Source organism: Melospiza melodia, chromosome 16 (genome assembly GCF_035770615.1).
Source record: "Melospiza melodia melodia isolate bMelMel2 chromosome 16, bMelMel2.pri, whole genome shotgun sequence".
Taxonomy (NCBI): Eukaryota; Metazoa; Chordata; class Aves; order Passeriformes; family Passerellidae; genus Melospiza; species Melospiza melodia.
Window position 1 is genome coordinate 13840473 of NC_086209.1, and position 6001 is coordinate 13846473.

Sequence of the window (6001 nt, forward strand, 5' to 3'; positions counted from 1 at the left end):
TTTGTATATTCTAATCTTATTTTCATCTTTTTCTGCCCCATTAAACTGTCCTTATCTCAACCCATGTGTTTTCTCCCTTTAACCCTTGCAGTTCTCTCCTCCGTACCACTGGGAGGAGCAGTGAGTGAGCGGCTGCTTGGGGCTGGGTTATCAGCTGGGGCTCCATGACAGTGCAAGTGAAGCACACTGCAGACATGCACCTGCATCCAGGATGTGCTTTGGAACCACAGAAATGTTCCATAAGAGATTAACAGAGCAAAGGATTGCTTGGAAATCACTGGATTTGTCCAAATATGCAACTGCCTAGAGCAAAACAGTGATACCTGTCAGTGATTTTAAAGTATCAACAAATGTGCTGGGAAAACTCCATAGGAGAAAGGGCACTGTTGCCCTATTGATGAAGACTTTATTATGTCATCACCTTAAGCAAGGAGTTGATTTAATGAGCATAGTGAGTAATTACTGGGACCTGAAAACAAGCATATCCTTTCTGCACAGACTTAAGTGTCAGGAAAAAATGTTGAGCATCATGTTCAATTAAGAGTTCCCAAATGATCAGGTCTTGTTGATGAAGTCATAGAATCTTGGGTTGGACAGGACCTACAAGGATCATTGAGTCCAGCTCCTGACCCTGCGCAGGACAATCCCAGAGTGTAATTATTGATGCTGTAATCCACAGCCATCTTGCAAAGGTTTCTTGAAAAGGCTGTTCAAGACTTCTATTACCAAAGTTGATGTTGGAAGTATTTCATCACATGGCTTGTGATGCCATGGAAGTTATTGCAGGATGCATGTTTACTTTATTTGCTGGATTTTTTTTTTTTTTTTTTTTTTTTTTTTGTGGTTTAATCCAATCACCTGAGGCAAGTGTAGGATATTGTGGAATAACCTTCTTCTCACTGGTATGGCTGGACACTTCTAGCAGTGGAGGGGGGAGCCATAGGCACAGGAGGAAAAGACTTTGATTGTCCCTGTGTTGTGTCAGAGCAGAGCAGTGAATGCTTTGAGGGCTCTCAGGTCCTCACTTAGACAAGCTCTGCCTACTCTGCCCTGTGTAAGGAATTGCAGCACAAGCACAACAACTGTAGGTGTCCTGGTGCCTAATTTACCCATATGGTAAATTACTTCCCAGCATTAGACACAAAGGGATTGCTGTAAACTCTGAAGGCTCAGCTTGTCTCTGCTTCCTTCTGCCTGCTCAGAACTCAGGGTCAATAGTTTAAACTGGAAAATTAATGGAAAAGGGAAGCTTATCAGTGAGTGTCTAAAAGAAAGATCAACTTTTGTTAATCTGCACCAAGTTAACAAACTCCTTGAGCAGAGGAGAAGCAGTGAGCACAGCTTTATTTTAAGTGACTCTAATGACTTTATGTAAGATAGCAGGGAAATGTGGTCTGACACCAATTTTAAAGTGAGGTGATAAAAACTGTTTGGAAAACCTTATCAGAATAATTATTAAAAATTCACACTGCAGGGATGTATTGAGGGGGATTCTCTGCAGTTCTTCTCTGATTTGAGATTACTTGGTATTTTCATTAACAACTTGGATGGCATATGCTGATTAAATTGTAGCGAGTGCCAGACTTAAGCTAACTACTGACTGAGCAGAAGACAAATACAACTGAAAGTGAACAAATTCAAAAGAGTTAGCATGTGATGCAGTAAGCCCAGCAATGGATTTGACAAATGTGTGTTTGTAGACTTCAGCAGAAGCTGCAATCAGCTGAACAAATACAGGATGGGACAGGACAGGCTGCTACGGTAGCACTTGTGCAGAAGAGTTCTCCTGGGGTTACAGCCAGCCATCAGCTGAACATGATTCAACAGCATCCTGTTCCTGAAAAAAACCCAGTGTTGTTTTGGAATGTATGAACAGGAATGTAATCTGTAGGATACATGGTGTGGTCCCTCTTCCTCACGTGGTAGCAGAAAGCCTTCCTGCAAAATGGGTAGCAGCTGGAGATGACTCCAGAAAAGCAATGAGAGGGGTGACAGGATGGAGGACTGGGCTGATTTCAAGGTGATGGGAGAGATGCTTTCAAATCAGTCAGAGGTAGGTGCAAAGAAGGAAATAAACACTTTTTCCCTCTGCTGTGGGTAGGACAAGGAAAAGAGATTCTATCACAGCAGGAGATACTGAGCTGAGACATCAAAATGGGCCTTGACAGCAGGAACAACAAAGCTCTGGAATACCTTTCCTGAGTAGGCTGTGGAATCTCTGGAATTTAGATTTTGAAGGAGGGGTCTGCAGGCACAGATGGGGGTTGGAGGTGCAGGGGATAAGGGCAGTGCAGAGCTCCCAGTTCATGCACTGCCCTGTGACTCTCTCACACCCAGGCCTGGGAGGGGTCAGAGCTGCTCCAGAGCAAACACTGCACTGGCAAAGCTCTGGAGCACAGCCATGGCTCACAGCCATGTGTTTCCTTTTCCATCCCTTCTTTAAAAAAGCACTTGTGGCAATAACATCTGTGGGCACATTGGCAGTGTGGCCCATGTCTGCAGAGTCAGTACAAACTTCCCGACACCGCCCAGTGCAAGGCACTCTCCATGCTTCCATTCCATATTTTTGGGAGTACTTCAGCTTTCACAGTGAATGCATCCCACACCTTAAATGTACATTTTTGTTGTGCAAGAATAAGCAAAGTGTCAGCAGTACTTCCTATGAATGTAGGATTAGTGCACACAAACCACTTCTTAATTGTGTGTGGATGTGCACTGGGATGATACAGAGTTTGGAGTGGCTGCTCTCTTACCCAATTATTGTGGCAAGAATCTTAAACCTTTATCTGTATTTTTGCCAGAGATGGTATCTTACTTTGTTTAAACTGGGTTCTCTGCTTTTATTTTCCCTAAAACAACATTCCAGCTGAGAAGAAAACAACCAGGGCTGGTGCTGCCCAGCTTTTCATACCCTGGGTAGACATGCAGGTTGCTTGGCACATATGCAAGACCCAAATTTACTCTGCTGGCCAAAAGAAATTCCATATTCCTGTGCAAAGACTGCCATCAGGCTCTGCCTGCCAGTGAAGAGCATTTCAGAGGCTTGGGACAGGGGGAGGAAGAAACTCCCTCCCAAACCCTACACTAAAAATAGGTTGATGCTGTGCAAACAGCTTTGCTGTGAACTTCCTTCTGGCAGGCAGCCATGCAGCTGCCTGAGAGTTTTAAGCCCAAATACCTCACCAAAACAGAAAGTCACTGAAGTTAAGCACAGTTAGCAATGCTTTTAATCTTACTATTCCCTGCTGTGTTGTCTCAATTTCAGCTTCTTCCACTGTGCAGGTAGCTCATTCAGGATCTAAGGTCAGGAGTTTTTTTAACCTGAACCATGGTTGAGACTGGTGCTGTCAATTCCTGGAGTCTGCAAAGTTCAAAGCAAGGAGGAGGCCTCTGATCTGAAGCTGGAATGCTCAGGTGATGTGTCCAAAAAGTGCTTTCCTGCAGAGTGAGAAGTGCAGTAGCTGGGCTGCAGAAGGTTTTAAAATTCTCCATATTGCTGTTAACTAAACATCCTTAAATCCCACTGAGGTGATGTGAAATTGGAAAGTTGGTTCCTTAAATAAGACTACTTTAAAAAGAACAAACACAAGACTCTGGGCAATTGGATTGAATAACAGCAGTGATTCATTCAGGCATTGAAGTCTATGAGCTGTTTGAGTTTGCCATATTTTCCAGTGTTTTTACTGCTTATTAGTGCCAACATTTTGCCCTAAAATAAATCATGTCACATTCTTCTGTACATTTTGACTATGAAGACTGATGTTTCAGTTTCAGTATCAACCTTCCTTCATTTCAATAGTTGCTGATTGTTTAGGCATAAAAAGATTCACATTTTCCTTTATCATGATTTTATAGGAAGAACATTTTCCAAGACTAATTAAATCTCTGGGTCGTTTTCAACTATGAAAATGATCAAGAATCACTGATAACACAGTAATTTTTCATAGCTGGATTTTTCCCTCTCAACTTTGTATTATCAAATACTCAGTTTTTATTTTAATTCTCTGTATTCAATTATCTGGTTTGTGTGGCAATTAAACAGAAGATCAGTGTCATTGTGTTTTACATTCTCTTTAAACTCTCATCAAGAGCAGGACCATACCAGTCCAAGTTTGTAATTTAAGATGCATTTGGCTGGAGTTCAAAGAGACAGGAGCTCCAGTCTGTCTCACTTCCCCTTGGAAAGCCTTTCTGATGCTGCCAAACAATATTTACACCAGCAGGGAACTGAGTTTTGGAAAACTTTTCCAGGCTCTGAAGAAACCAAGCAACCTGAGACTTTGATAAGCCTTAGTAAATTTAAAAACTCTTGATGCTATCAGTGTGTAAAACTCGTATTAGCCCATCAGATATCACAGATTTACAGTTTGAGGAATGGATTTCAGTTAAGAGATAAGAGCAGAGGTTAGGCAAAAAAAGTGTTGTGTGGAGCAAAATTCTCCTATTGTCATCTCTGTTGAGCACTTTATGGTATTTTACATTTCTGCAGTCACAGGTACACGTGCTCTGTTCTGCAAACATGTTCACTAAGTCAGGTCAGCATCTGCAGCCAGACAGCTTTAAAAAGCATCAAGCCTATTTCTTTTTCTGGAACCTTCAGCTTTCTAGCTGTCTGGAGGGAGGGTTCAGGTGAGGTCCTGTATTCTCTGTCCCAGAAAAAAGGTTGTTTTCTCTCAGTGCTATGGGAACTGCTTTGAGAGCAGTTCTCCCCCTTCTCACCCCTGTTTCATGGGACTTTTGGGGGATAGATTTCTGAAGGTGTTTCCTACTGGTTCAAGCAGTTCTGGATGGGTTACAGCAAGAACTCAAGCTCCTGCTGCCTGGTCATTTAGCTTGGGACTCTAAAAATTCATTTATTTTCCCTTTTAAATATAAACTGAGTTCTAAAAACATTCTTCAACTGAACTGTTGGACTCTGTCCTTACCAGGCACCTCATCCAGCCTTGCACCCTTCACACAAATCCAGATTCAGATGAGGTTTTTTCTCCTAGAACAGCACTTCATATTTGAGGATCTGAATTACAATCTTGCCAGCTCGTACCACACAACTCAAGACTTGCAAAGGCGAGGGGAGTCCTGAAGTGCAGCTCCCTCCTGGCCTGGTGTTTGTGTCTCATCTTCCCTTGTAATCTGCCTGCCCAGAGAAGATTTCTCAGATATTTGAACAGCTGCCAGGGTCTGCATGGGAGGCAGGGCCTTGGCATGTGAGCCCTGACACCTGATGCTCATTGAGGCAGAGCCAGCTGGAGCCGCCAGCCCTGGCGTGTGCAGCCCTTGTGTCTCGTCAGCGAGTTACCTGATCAGGCTGCTCTTCCTCTTCCTCCTCCCTGCTACTCAAACAGCCTTGCCACTGCCTCCTGCCTGCTCTGAGCTTCTGTCCTGTTGGCCCCTTCGTCTCTGCTGGTGTCAACAGGCTCCAGGTTTGGGATTTTTTAAGCAATCCTTACACATGGCTCAGCTCTGTGTGCCTGTACAGACCCCTCTCCTCAGACACACGGCACAACAAGTGTTTTACAGCTTTTTAGAAATGCTCCTGCAGTTTGCAGACAGCTCCTGCACTCAGGTACCTGGTGGGAGCAGATGAACCTGTTCACTCCTCTGGAACAACTGAGTAATTCACAGAGCACCCACAGCTCTCCTCCCTCAACTGCCTTTCCCTAGTGGGAGGACCTGCCAGCACCAACCTCTTGCATCTGGAAAAGTCCAGCCCTCCCTCAGGTTCCAGTGGAAGGTGTGTGCAAATGAGCTTCCAGTGCAGATTTCCCAGGCTGAAGTCCTGCTGCAGGGTTCCCTTTGCTTCTTACTTCACACCACCATCTAAGGAGTGACTGCAAAAAGTGAGGCTGTGTTAACTCAAGTTGTTGGCTAAAATAAGCTGCCAGAATAAGAGCAAGAGCACTTCCCATGCACAGCCCATCTCCATGAAGTCCTTTTACTCCTGTGTAACCCTGGGAGTTTGCTGCACATGCATGTTGCAATGTGGATATTGTAATGTGTTCCT